The 13,875-nt window shown below is 42.8% G+C and overlaps 1 protein-coding gene across 14 annotated transcripts in view; it reads right to left on the reverse strand.

The window, feature by feature from the left end:
• GPR160 (G protein-coupled receptor 160) overlaps nt 1–13,875 on the reverse strand; it is a 108,474-nt gene that overhangs the window by 75,136 nt on the left and 19,463 nt on the right. For 10 of the 14 annotated variants that reach the window (XR_008390172.1, XR_005081409.2, XR_005081411.2 and 7 more), the window contains 2 exons: nt 1,543–1,657; nt 1,376–1,453 (listed from right to left, as the gene is read on the reverse strand). The gene's annotated coding sequence lies outside the window, so the exon portion shown is untranslated. The other 4 variants (XM_037137458.2, XM_037137453.2, XM_053657714.1 and 1 more) reach the window with 3 other exon arrangements.

Consider the following 13,875-nt stretch of genomic DNA (forward strand, 5'->3'; position numbering starts at 1 on the left):
ATAATTTTTTCTTTAACATACTCCCATGGCCATAAATCCACCAATCTCATAAATTCACTTACTAAGGTACACAAATAATGTACCCGTATGTGTGTATGTAAAAACATAAAAAATCGTTCAATACTCATATTCCTAACTATAGATATAAAAGAACCAATAAGACAAGTTCTCTTGTACATTCAAGTTTTTTCCATTTAGCCCTGGCTGGTGTGACTCAATGGATTGAGTGCTGGCCTGTGAACCAAAGGGTCACCAGTTTGATTCCCAGTCAGGGTACATGCCTGGGTTGCGGGCCAGGTCCCCAGTATGGGGGCACACAAGAGGCAATCACACATTCATGTTTCTGTCCCTCTTTCCCTTTCCCTCAGTCTAAAAATAAAATCTTAAAAAAAAATCCATTTAGTTGAATTTGACCCTCTCCCCCCAAATCCTCATTCCATGCCCCAACCATGGGGCACGGTTGACAGACGACACTAGCTCTGTAAGTGGCGGTGCTGGGGTAAGGAGGTGTAACTGGGACAGACAGACCCCACGAAGCCCATGTGCCAAGGAAAAAACAGGCTGGGTTTTAAATAGCAAACGCGGGTTTGGAATGGACATGAGGAAGGGAAATAGTATGGGTTCATATTTATGAAGACCCCCCCCTTATAAAAAGTATCTTCAGGGTAAAATTAAGAATTACCTGTATAAAATGATTTTATCCTTAATAACTCCTAGGCAAAATTAAATAAACAGAGCTAAGGAATCCATGTTTAATTAGGCAACATCCAAAGGATGGTTCCCAAGTTTCCGCCCCATTGCTGACTCACGGTGGGGCCGCTGGAAGGCCGGAAAGGCAGGCTCCCCCAGCAGAGGTGCGGGAGGTGGAGGAGGGGGGCAGCTCCAGCCACTAAGGCAGTGACCAGGGAGCTCCTTGGAAGAGGACATGAGCACAGAAGACAAAACCAGTCTGAAAAGGAATATATAAAAGAACCATAAAGCTGGAAAACGCTTATGACAGATGAAAAGGACTGGGGAAGATATGCAACTTGAGGCAATAAAAAGCAACCGGAAGATGTTCTGGTCATTTTACAACAGTTCCTGAACATCGTAATCGTGGAAACCAAAACTTTCTGAGGCGGCACCAATTTTACACCCCAGGTCCTTGATAAAACAACCAGAAGCGTATTCAAAACTCTAACATTTTGTTCTTTAAACAACTATCCCGCCCCCAGGACAAGACAAAAATCCTTTGATAAGCTACTGGTCCCGAATTTGCCCTTGAAAAAAATTCACATTAACTCCAGTGATTCAGAGACTTATGAGATATGGCTCTTTTCCTGAATATCGTTTACCTACTTATGAATCCACTCATACTGCTCCAGGCACAACTTACAAAGCTAACGTGGAAGTCCTTTGCAGGGCATCTTGGGCTCACTCTGCGATCCGACCAGCTCAGAAGTCCTAGCAGGCCCTGCAGGAAGCAAACCACGATTTCTTTCACTGGCCCAGAGACTTTTCTGCTTATTAACAACCCAGATCTTAACGACATGCCATACTTACTCTGTTTTCTCCAGCAGGCTTTCTGCCGATGATCTTCCTATTTTTACTTGAGTTTGGTGCCTTGAATTACCTTACTTTTGGTTCCTGGCATACAAAAATGCCACAAGAATAAGCTCTGTGTGAAAGACAGAAAACAAAAATAACCCCCATTAATAGCCAGCTGCTATCTTAGTAACTGGACTTCAACAAAACTGGCTCCAGATCTCAGCTCAGAAAAACTGTAACTGGCTGTGGGATTAATACAAGCAATTGCTTGCTTATCATCTTTTTTCAGTAAAAGGAAGAAAGGGGATGCTTAGATTAAAAGTCCACCAAAGACCATGAGATATGGGCACATAAAACATGGCATCTATTTAAGAAGTCTTGCTTATATTGACCTTTTCACCCACAGGCTTTGGAGTCCAAGCCGGCAGTTCTCAGTTTGGCCACAGGACCTTTTGACACTTGCTGCATGTTAACATAAGTAACAGGCTGTTTTTCTTGAAAGGGAAAATTGCTGTGTTTTCCCAAACAGAAAAAAAGGAATGAGCAAAGTGGTGTTGTTTGGCATCTCACAGACTGCTTTGGTCTCTGGTTCAATAGCAGACAGCTGAATTTTCGCCTGTGTTTAATCAGCTGCAATATCACACTTCATATAGCCTTTGGAAAGTCCTCTGTGCCTTCGTGAGTCTGAAGGTAAAAAGATGGTAACTTTTAAAAAACAGATGATAGATTAAACTTCATAGTAGTGTTATAATTGAATAGCTGTGTTATGTGGACTCAGGAAAGTTTAACAAAAACCACGTGCACGGAACAGTAGGGTGGGAAGATGAACACAGCTGACACTCTGGTCAATGACTGCACAGAAAGTGAAATGAGCTGGACTTGCTGACTGCGTGGAGAAAGCCTGGGGGAAAAAGAACGTGCTGAGCCTTGCCCAGAGGTTGTGCACACCTTTCACCTAATCCTTACAGCAATCGTGAAAGGTATGTATTATTTTTCCCCACAAGAAAAAGGCTTTGGGGTTAATAAGCACATTTCCTGAAGTTGTATGACTGATACATGTTGGAGCTTTCGTGCAGCCTCGGGTCTGATTTCAGTGATCATGCCGTTCACTCTGGCTCAATTACGGCTCCGCTCACCACTGGAAATGTAGAAAGGAACCCCCCTTTATGCAGGCAAAAGAGCTTTCCGAAAAGCTGCTAGGCAGTTGAGAGTGACTATGTCCTTTACTGATCCTCAAAAAACCATAACTAACTGACTTATTTGGATAATGTAATTGTACTCCTCCAAAAGGTAAATATAAATTTTTTAATTTTAGACATGCGTACTTTATTTGATGATATGTCAAAATTCAGTGGGAAAAATAAAATGGCATTCAACTGTTTGACAGCTTTTAAAGAACTAGGTGTTTTGTTTTCATTCATTTACATGGTATAATTAGATTCAATATAGACGATTAAGAAAATACAGGAAAAGTTCTTTAAATTTTTTTAATAAGTAATACTAATTCACACAGTCTGAAACTCAAGTTACTGAAGTGTACGCAGTGGCAATAACTCGTCCTACCCACACTTTGAACGCCCCTCACCTGCACTCATCACCACCCAGCCCCTCGCCAGATAAACCGCTGCTGCAGTTACTCCTGCAGCTTCCAGGGACATTCTAAAGGACCGTTTTCAAAAGAAATTTGAAATTCCCAGGTCATTAAAGCAACTAGCAAGGGATTCTTGATCCACCCTTCCCAGCTCCATTTACATACGGATGAAACGAGGTAAGAGTTGCAAAGGGCCGTCACACCAAATGTGAATGAGCGGTCTGCTAGAGCACAGGAGTGATCCCCCCAACCCAAACCCGGGTGGCCGAGAGGAAGGTCAGGGGCCGGCAGGATGACAGGAAGTGGGGCTTATCTCCGAGCGGGCAGGTCCGTGGGGTTTTACCCCCGGGGCTGCAGAATTACGGTGCTCACCCATACCTGCTGCTTCTCTGTTTCTAATGGGAAGCCTTTAGTTCCTTGACCCTTACAATTAGGTGGGCCCATGTGGCTATTTCTTGCCAATGAGCTACAAGGCCAAAGCTTTTTTAAATCTCACAAGACAGCACCTTCAGTGTTCTCTTCCCCAGCCACAGGGAGTACAGGGCGTGCGCTGCAGAGGGTGTGGCTCCAGACGGCAGGGCCTCTGTCAGCCGGAGTCCTCCCCTGAGTGGGGTAAAGCCGCTGATGGTTCACAGCGGATGCACAGTGCATGAAATAATTGTTGTATTAAGTGCAAGAATTTGGTGATTATTTTTTATGTCCCATCCTCACTAATACAATCATTTTTAACTCTCTGTACCCTTTAAAAAATTTTAACAGCTAGCATGTATTATCAGAATTTTTACAAAGCTGTAGTGGAAACAAATTTTGAAAAGCAATAATGTATAATAAAATAGGTAAAAATCAAAATTCAATTTAAGTTGCATAGATTAATTGCTTTTGCATTCTTTTATTGTGATTTTCTTGTATTTGCTTATAATGGAAAAGAAGGTTTCAACTCAGTTACCTAAGTTTACACCTTAAGAAAAAGAAGAATGAATTAAACCCAAAATCAAGCTAAAGGAAGGATATAATAAAGAGTAGAAAACAATGAAATTAAGAAAAACCAAACCAATGAACCAAAAGCTGGTTCTTAAGAAACAAAACAAACAAACAAAAAAAACTTGATAACTCTCCAGCCAAACTAAGGAAGAACTTAGCAATATTAGGAAAGACAGGACTTTACCACAGATCTCACAAATCCAAAAAGATAATAAGGGACTACTATGAATAATTTTTTCCAATAAATGAGGTAATGTGATGAAAGAAATTCCTGGAACGACACTAAAACTCATTAAAAAAGATCCCTAAAAACCCCTATTACAGAAACTGATTTTGACCTTAAAAACCTTCCTACAAAGAAACAAACTCTAGGTTTAGATGTCTTCATTGTTGAATTTTACCAAACATTTAATAAAGAAATACCAAACTTAAAGAGAGCAGAAGAGGACAAAACCCCTCCCAGTCCTGACTGGTGTCGCCCAGTGGGTGGGGTGTCGCATCTGTCTCCCAGTCAGGGCACATGCCTGGGTTGTGGGCCGAACCCCCTGATGGCGGCACGCGAGAGGCAACCAGTGAATGTTTCTCTTCTCTCTCTCTTCCTTGCCCTCCCTCTGACAAGAAATAAACATCTTTAAAAACAAACAAAAAACACCTCCCAACTCATTTTATAAAAGCAGAATTACCTTGATACCAAAATAAAAAATGTTTCAAGAAAACTAAATTATACATCAACAACCCTCAATAACAGAGGCAAAATTCTTAAGATATCATTAAATCCATCAACAAAAAAATATACCCTACTACATCATGGCCAATGCAAGCTTGATTTAATCCATCAATGTGATTCACCATGGAAACAGAATAAAGGAGAAAAACCACGTGATCATCTGAGTAGGCATCAAAAAAGAATTTAACAAAATTCCACACGATGAAAACTCACAAACGATAGAAGGGACTTTCCCAACCAGATAAAAAGTATCTATGGAAAAGCTACACCTCGCCTCATGCTTAGTGATGAACTGGCCATTCTCCCCATAAGACGAGGAACTATGCAAGGATGTCCACCTTCCACTCCTATTCTACATTGCCCTGAGGGCCACTGTAAGAAGGCACTAGCAAGAAATAAAAGGCATGTAGACGGGAAAAAAAGAAGTAAAACTGTCTAAGCCTGGGTGACATGATTATGTACTTAAACTAAGGAATCTACAAACAAGCTACTAAAAATAACAAGTGATTTAATTTAGCACAGTTACAGTTAATATTTAAAAATCATTATGTCTATGTGCTAGCAACAAACAATTGAAAAATGAAACACTTACAATAGTACCAAAACATGAAACACTTACGGATAAACCGACAAAGCACCTCTGAGCACAGCACTGTAGGAAAAAACTGAAGACGCTCTAAATCAGTAAAGACATATACCGTGGCCTGGAATATTTGGCAAGTTTTTTTTTTTTTGGTTTGTTTTGCAGAAACTGGCAAGCTGGTTCTACAATTTATATGGAAATATAAAGGACTTAGCAGAACCAAAATAATTTTTAAGAAAAATGAAGTTGGGGGACATACATTACCTGACTTTAAAACTCACTATAAACATATAGAAATAAAGGAATGTGGAATTAACATAAGGGTACCCTTTATGTTAATTGTATAAATCAATGGAACAGAAGAAAATTCAGAAACAAACTTACACATTTATCGTTAACTGATTTTCAACAAAAGTGCAAGATAATTCAGTGGGGGAAAGCATAGTCTGTTCTAAAAATGCTGCTGGAAAGTGAATATACACATCGGAAACAACTAACCTTAACCCTTTCCTCACATCGGCACAAAAATAAACTCAAAATGGAGCATAAGACTAACTGTATAAGTGAAACTGACATTTCTTGGGGAAAAAAAAGAAAAATCTTTGTGATTCTGTGTAGGTGTATTAGTTCCAAGGGCTGCCATAAATTACCACTGGGAGGCTCAAAACAAATGTTTCCTCTCAGTCTAGAGACCAGAAGTCTGAACTCAAAGCGTTAGCAGAGCCACGTGGCCTTGGGGGCTCCAGGAGGGCCCTCCCCACACCTCCTCCAGCTCCCACAGGCTCTGGCATCCTTGGCTTGTAGCAGTGGCGCCGGTCTGTGCCTCCATCTTTACAGAGTCTTCTCCCTGTGTCCGTCACCCTGTGTCCTCTCCTCTCTTTGTGAGGGCACTAGTCATGGGACTTGGGGCCTACTCCAATCTGGTGTGACCTTACTTCAGTTACATCTGCAAACACCTATTTCCAAATGAGGAGACATCCTGGGTGAACATGAATTCTGGAGGAACACTAGTCAACCCAGTAGGCATTGTTGATGAAGTGAACTCTTAAAAACAAACACTTCTCTTTGAAAGCATAGTTTAAAAAAAGGCAAGCTGCACACGGGGTGAAAATACTCACAATAAATATCCAACCAATGACTTGAATCCAGAATCTCGCATCTCAGACAACTAGCCCATTAGAAAACGGGCAGATGACCCGCACAGGTACACTGGGGAGATGCAAATGAAAACCGCAATTAGACACCGCTGCACTTCCACCAAAACAGCTGGAATTTAAGACTGACCATGCGGGTGTTGACAAAGAAACAGAACGAGACGTCTCACACTGTTTAAACAGTTTGGAGGTTTCTTACAACGTTAAACACCCCAATTACCATACACTCCAGTAATCCTACTCCTGGGTTTTTACCCAAGAGAAATGAAAACAGGTCCACAGAAAGACTCGTCCTCCGATGTGTGCAGCAGCCTTACTCCCGTGGCTCCCACGGGAAAGACTCCATGGGTCCAGCAACAGGAGGATGGATAAACAAATGGCAGTGTATCTACACAATGGAACACTTCTCAGCAATAAAGGGACGAAATACTGATACGTGCTGCACAGGGCTAAATCTCAAAAACATGCTGGCCAAACAGAACCTGACACAAATGAACACAGACTGTGATTCCAATCACATGGAACTCTGGAATGGCAAAACAAATGCATGGGCCAGACAGACCATCAGAAGAATCCAGGGCCCACACTGGGGCACAGGGAAATTTTGTAGAGATGAAGATGTTCTTTGTTTGGACTGGGGTAGTGATTCACTAAGTGTATGCCTTGTTAAAAATTCAAACTATACTCTGAAAATGAGTGTATTTCATTACATTTTTAAAGGATGTACACCTTGCAGTATTGGATATAAAATTTAAAACCTGAAATTAATTTAAATATCCAACAATAAGAAATTGGAAGTTATGACAAACTTCCAGTGAAAGATGGCTTTTTCAATAAATGAAACTCTACTCCCTCTCATAACATTACTGAAATAGCAGTAAACTGAGTTTGTAACTGACTCTAAAATGAACAAGAGAACCTAGTTTGTCACATTTGGGGACAGTTAGGGAACAAAGTCACTATGTTTTTAAACTGGTAAATACACAGAAAGGATCAAGCATTTTTCCTACCTTTTCTACACAAACTGTACCCTTGGTGACAAAATAGTAGGAGGGTGTTTACTTTTATAGAACTACTCTGAGTGAATAACGAATAACATTGTAAGATTGCCATTTCACAACCCCGATGTACTAATTAATGGAGGCAGACCACGATCATCAACACTGCTAGTACCCAAGGGAGAGATGGAAGGACGTGGCACTACCTGCGAACCTGATCGGACTACGCGTTCAACTATTACCCACAAGAAAAGAGAGCACGAAAGAACATGACGAATAGTCCTACAGGATGCAGGAAGCAAAATCCAGAGGGTGGCAACCTCTACAGGACAAACAACAGTTCTTTAGTAAATCATATCAACAACACAAAAGATTAAATGAACTTAAGATATATCAACTAAATGCAATGGAAAGAACTTACTTTGAATTCATTGGAACAAAGAATTACATTTATAAATGACAACTGGAAATCTGAACACTGGAAATTTGAGAATATTAAGGAATTACTAATTTGGGGCATGATAATGGTGTTTTGTTGTGATGGATGCACTGTGTGTCCCCATAATTCATACGCTGAAGCCCTAAGATGCGAATTATGGGGACTTTCAAAGAGGCCGCACATGTGGGCCCTAATTCACTCTGATTGGTATCCTTATAAGAGGAGATTTGGATGCACACAAGAGACACTGGGGATGGGGCGGCTGAAAGAGAGGTCACGTGAGGGCACAGCGAGAAGGCAGCCGTCTGCGACCCAGGAGAGACCTTCGGGGAAACCAAACCCATCGAGACCTAGACTCGGACTTCTAGCCTCCGGAATTATGAGAAACAGATTTCTGTTGTTTGAGCCAGTCTGTAGTATTTAGTTATGGCAGCCCTAACAAAGTTAATACATTTAAAAAATTATTTAAAAATACATCGTGCAATATTTACAGATGAGACGTGTTCTCAGAACATTGCTTCCCAGTAGTTCAGTATCTGGTGGGGGCTGAAGTGGGCAGACAGACTGCGGGTTAATGGCTATTGTATTTGCAAAAACCCCCAAAACTCAGGGGTTGGAAAAACGAACAGAGGACTGGTAAATGACTGAGCACATTGCTACACAAAGTGTGATCCACGGAACAGGAACATTAGCGCCACCTAGGAGCTTGGTGTAACTATAGTAACAGAACCTCGGGTTCCAACAGGGACCTACTGGGTCCATTTGCATTTGTAAGCCCTGGCTGGTGTGGCTCAGTGGACTGAGCAGTGGCCTGTGAACCAAGGGGTTTGCTGCTTCAATCCCAGTCAGGGCACATGCCTGGGTTGTGGGCCAGGCTCCCAGTGGGGGTGTGCAGGGGGCAACTACACACTGATGTTTCTCTCTTTCTCCCTCCCTTCCCCTTCCTCTAGAAATGAAAAAATTAAGTCTTTTAAACAAATTTTCATTTTTAATAAATCCTCAGGTGAATAATATATACTGATAATAGAGACAAAAGCCCAAAGTGGAGAAAGCAGAGTGCCAACCTAAGGAACTGCTGGCCCAGGTAACTGAAAAGGGAGGCAAAGATGGAGCTCAAAGCAGGAGTCGCTGCAAATGAAGTCAACAGATCTCAGATGCAGTGCAAGAAGTGAGTGCCTCTCCCCAGCTATGGCCTAAGAATGGAGGTTTCCCCCTCCAGCCAGGGGGAAACAGTGTCTACGGGTTGCAGGAAGATTTGAGGATGGAGGGGGGGCCGTGCTAAGAACAGGGAGTCTGAGTGAAATACACAAAAGCTGGACTTCTCCAACCTTCTTTTCCCTACTTGGGTTTCGGGAATACCATTATCACAAAACAAAGACCCCAAAATCCTTGTCTAGTGATCAGCCCAGGTGTGAATATCTAAAGACACTGACATTGAATCTTCCCTAAGAAGACATCTTAGATAGTATCCTACCCACAAATATGACCAGACACGCAAAGATGCCCTGACATTCACAGGAAGTTTCTCCTATGAAAAGGCAAACCCACAAGAGAAAAAATAACATGGAGGAAAGAGACACAATGCTAGGAGAAAACTTTATTTAGAAACTTACTACTTTCAGGGAGAAAATATTGCCCCCGTAAAGCAGGAAAAAGAAGCAATTTAAAATAACAACAGAAAACAAGAAAGTATTCTTGGGGAATAAAAATATGATAGTAAAAATGGTAAAATGAATAGAAGAGTGAGGAGATAAAGTTCAGGATATTCCCCAGGAAACACAGAACAAGATAGAAGAAAGGATAAGAAATTAGAAAAGCAATCCAGCAGGTGCAAAATCTGAGTGGAGGGAGGGAGGGAGGGAGGGAGGGAGGGAGGGAGGAGGAGGGAGTGGAGACAAAGAGAGAACACAAACTGAAGGGAAGAAACCAAAGAAGAAAAGGCTGCAACACTCTCTAGAACTAAAGGTTTTCGAGAGTGAGAGAGTCCATCAGGGGCCACCTTCATGGAAGAAAACAGACCCAGAAATTTCAAAAACAGCGATAAGGATGACTGGTTTCCCAAGAGAAACAAGCAAACAAAATAAAAACATGTCATACAAAGAATTAAGAGATGGAATGGATATACTGAAAATGCGTAAATTAAGGGAAAGAACAAGCATTTACCCTGTCTTGTGTGAAACGTCCCACCGGGGCACCCAGTCGTAGAGGCGGGTAGCACCTCGTCAACAAGTGTTCCGACTTAGAGGTGAGAAGTAAACTGCAGGCTCAGGTAGAATTCCACCATTCTGCAACCAGCTCCTCTCCTCCAACCGCCCACCCATGAAGGAACAGATCAGATGCAGACATTAAGCACCTACTGCTATAAATCATCACAACAGAAGAGGAACCAGACACTTTGTCAGTCCTAGAGGCCAAACCTGAGTCTGATCAAATTTGTGGAGCCAGCTGCCAATTTGCAAGAAATACAAGGGACACAAAACTGAAAACAGCCCAGATTTCTAGGAACGAGTGAATGGACAACAAAACAGCGGTATAGCCCTGCGATGGAGTGCTCCTCAGTGATAAAAAGGAAGGGACTATCAACCCATGCAACAACACAGACAAATCTCAACATTATGCTGATTGCAAGACACATGATTCCATTTACATAAAAGGTTACATAATCCAAACTGGGCTGTAATGACAGAAAGCAGGGGGTTAGTGGTAGAGGAGACAGAGAGGGGGGCAGGAGGGAGAAACTATAAGAGGGACACGGAGCTTCAGGGGGTGAGGGGTGCAGGCACGATCCTGACGGGGGCGGTGCTTCTGTGGGCGTAGATAAATGGCAGAGAGGGTCACACTGTACACACTGAGCATGTGCAGTTTACTCTCTGTCAACCAGATGGCAATAAAGTTAATTTTTAAAGAGGAAAGGAAGACAGAGGACACAGGGGCACACTGAATTGTGTCATGAGTGTGAATGGGCCACAGCCAGGCTGCAGGAAGCTCTAAAGCAGTCTGTAGAGGAAGAGACTTAAAAGACATCTTAAATAACTTTTTATAGGGTAAGACTAAATTGAAGTCTCCAGTGATACGCGGGTGGGTGCTAAAACTATTTTTTAGAAATGCAAGAAAGTGACCATCAGTCCTGTTACAATAGGGAAGTGAATGTCAATTTGGGAGAGGCCACGTGGAAGGGGACCAGAGTCGTAGCTCTTCACCTGAGAGGTGGTCACAGAGGTGTTCACCTTATGGTAAGTCATTAAGTTATATGCATTTTTGTGTATGGCTTTCTGTGTTTTATTTTTAATAGAGATATAAAAAAGATTCAGAATGAGGTCCCTCAGCAACATGCAACCGAAGATATTTTTAACCACAAATATCTTTGGATTGGTAAATTCAAACAAATAATGCCACTTCCTGGCATAAAAACCACAGGCAAAATCAATTGATAACAAACTGGAAAAAAATGACAGTATAAAGAACTCTTGGATATCAAACAGAAAAAAGATAGTGAAATAGTAAGATAAGCAAAGCATATGAAGAGGCAATTCACAAACAAGAAAAAAATTTCAAACCCAGAAATTTAAATTGTACTGCTTGCCTCTTGAGAGACAGGGTGGTGGGCACTGACACTGCCCAGCACCTGCAGGATGACGGGCCCCTAGGGGCAGGAGCAGCGTTTACTCGGCAAGTCAGCAGTGCGGCCTCGCTGGCTCCCCCTTTGTCTCCAGTCTTAACCAGCAACCCTTCGCTCAGGATTTCAATGCTCAATGCTGCCCCTGGAAACTTTAGAGGCGATGAAGAAAGCCTCAAAGAAGGAGGTCGTTTTGCCCCCAGACCGGTGTTCCAGGCTGGCCCGTGACTTCCCATGGGGCAATGGCACAGCACAGGCAGCAGCTGACACCTGATTGGCCAGCAGCAGGTCCCTGATCTCAAGGCGGTCCTCCCTGGTGAACACAGAGCCCACGTTCCCCAGGAAATGAGGCAACAGTTTCCCCAGAGCTGGGTTGCACAGCACAGAGGTCTCGCCCATCTGCACCACAGCCTTCCCAGGAGGGACATGCAGGCCTGCCACATCTGCCTGCGGCCCACATTGTCTGTTCCCACAGTGATGCATTTTGGACAATCACCCAGAAGCTGGATGATCCTAAGGGAGTAGTGGGGCCTCCAGGTCTCCCTGTCTCCCTTGGGCATCGCAGCAGGGCATCAGGGATTACCATACATGGTTTAAAGACAATGTTACCCTCACAAAGGACAAGTAGTGAGAGTGACACACTGACATTGTTAAAGACACTAGGCCAGTCTTCTTATCTTACTGCACAGTCTGGATCCGTCCAAGTAACTGTTGCCTCAGTATTAGGTATACATTTGTACACATTTTCCCCCAAGTACATAATCTGAATTATGTGTCCCATTACGTCAGTTTATCTCATTACTGGTCAATGATGTTAGATCACCTAATTAAGGAGCTACCTGCCCTATCTCTCTATTGCATGGGCACCTTTTCCCTTCAGTAATTGATAGGCACCAGTAATCTCCAGGGTAATACCTTCAGACTGTTAGACTGCTGGTCCACAATCAAGCTGCACCGAATAGTTTCAGCACCCATTTATCTTCGTAGCCCGAATCGGTTATACCATCTCAGAAATTACAACAGTGGTTTCCTAATTCTATGGTTCCTTCTGCTTTTACAAGCTGGCGACTTTGTTCCCCTAGAAATGTATTATGGATTCAAGGACTTATTTTTATTCGGTGTGTTTATGATCGCCGACACCCTTCTTCTTTTGAATGCCTAAATTTTTCCAAGCTCTTCCTTGGGAGTTCCTTCAGACTGGCTCCTGGGTCCTCCCAACACATCCCAGTCTTTGCCTGCTTGTTTGCAGAGCCACCAGGGCCCGGGGGGCACCCATCCCAGGCTGTTACAGGAGAGAAGTAACCTCGTACTGGATTTGAGGCGTTACACTTTCGGTCTATTTTCACCACGTTTTAGCCCATCCTACTTAATACAATACTTCTAATTGGTCTTTTTTGACAGATCTTCCCTTTCACTGCACCTGTCCCTGATGCTATCACAAAGTTCTTATCCACTGTAAGCCTTCACTGTGTCTTTTGCCGGCCCTCAGCCTCTCGGAGGCATTCTTAACCGGACCGCTGACTTTCGGAACGCAGTGCACATGCTCACGTTACCGCTGCCGATGGCTCCACTCCCTGCAGTTCACGGGGGCACAGGGCTGCTCCTGCCAGGAACAGGCACACAGCCAGTCGTTCTCCACCCTGAACTTCCTACCTACGATACTAATTAGCCTTCACTTGACTTTGTCCAATTTCTAAGTGCCCGATTTACCCAGTTATTTTGGTTCCTGTTCTAGTATCTGTGGCACACAGACAAACATATACACAGTACATCACTGGTGGTGGAATAAAACTGGTTGAATAGAACTGGGTCCCAGACTGACCTCCAGTGGCTGACAGAAAAGTGCTGCCCCACACCTGCATCGCACCTCCGACAATGCCCCTGTGTGACCTTCCATCCTCTGACTGGGGAATGGTCCGACACGAACTACGTTTCCCTGGGCTGCTGGTGATCATATTATCTTAATTAAATCAATGGCATTAAAGTAAAGATATATGTGCCCTGCTTCCTCCAGGCCCTTGCAACGTTCTTGAAAAAATTAGATTACACTAATATGACTCTGTTTTCCATATAGCTACCATTAATTTTTACCCAATGCCCTATGTTTGCTTGCAAATCAATATTCTGGTGATGTATATTTTTATACAGCCCTCCCTCCCAATGTAACTGTATCTTCTTATTTACTAAAAGTTTTACATATCAGTCACTTCATAATTTTGGTAGGAGAAGATAATTAACACAAGTACAATGTTCTGAACT

This window comes from Artibeus jamaicensis, unplaced genomic scaffold, assembly GCF_021234435.1.
Source record: "Artibeus jamaicensis isolate MK-2021 breed Jamaican fruit bat unplaced genomic scaffold, CSHL_Jam_final scaffold_474, whole genome shotgun sequence".
In the NCBI taxonomy this organism is placed as follows: Eukaryota; Metazoa; Chordata; class Mammalia; order Chiroptera; family Phyllostomidae; genus Artibeus; species Artibeus jamaicensis.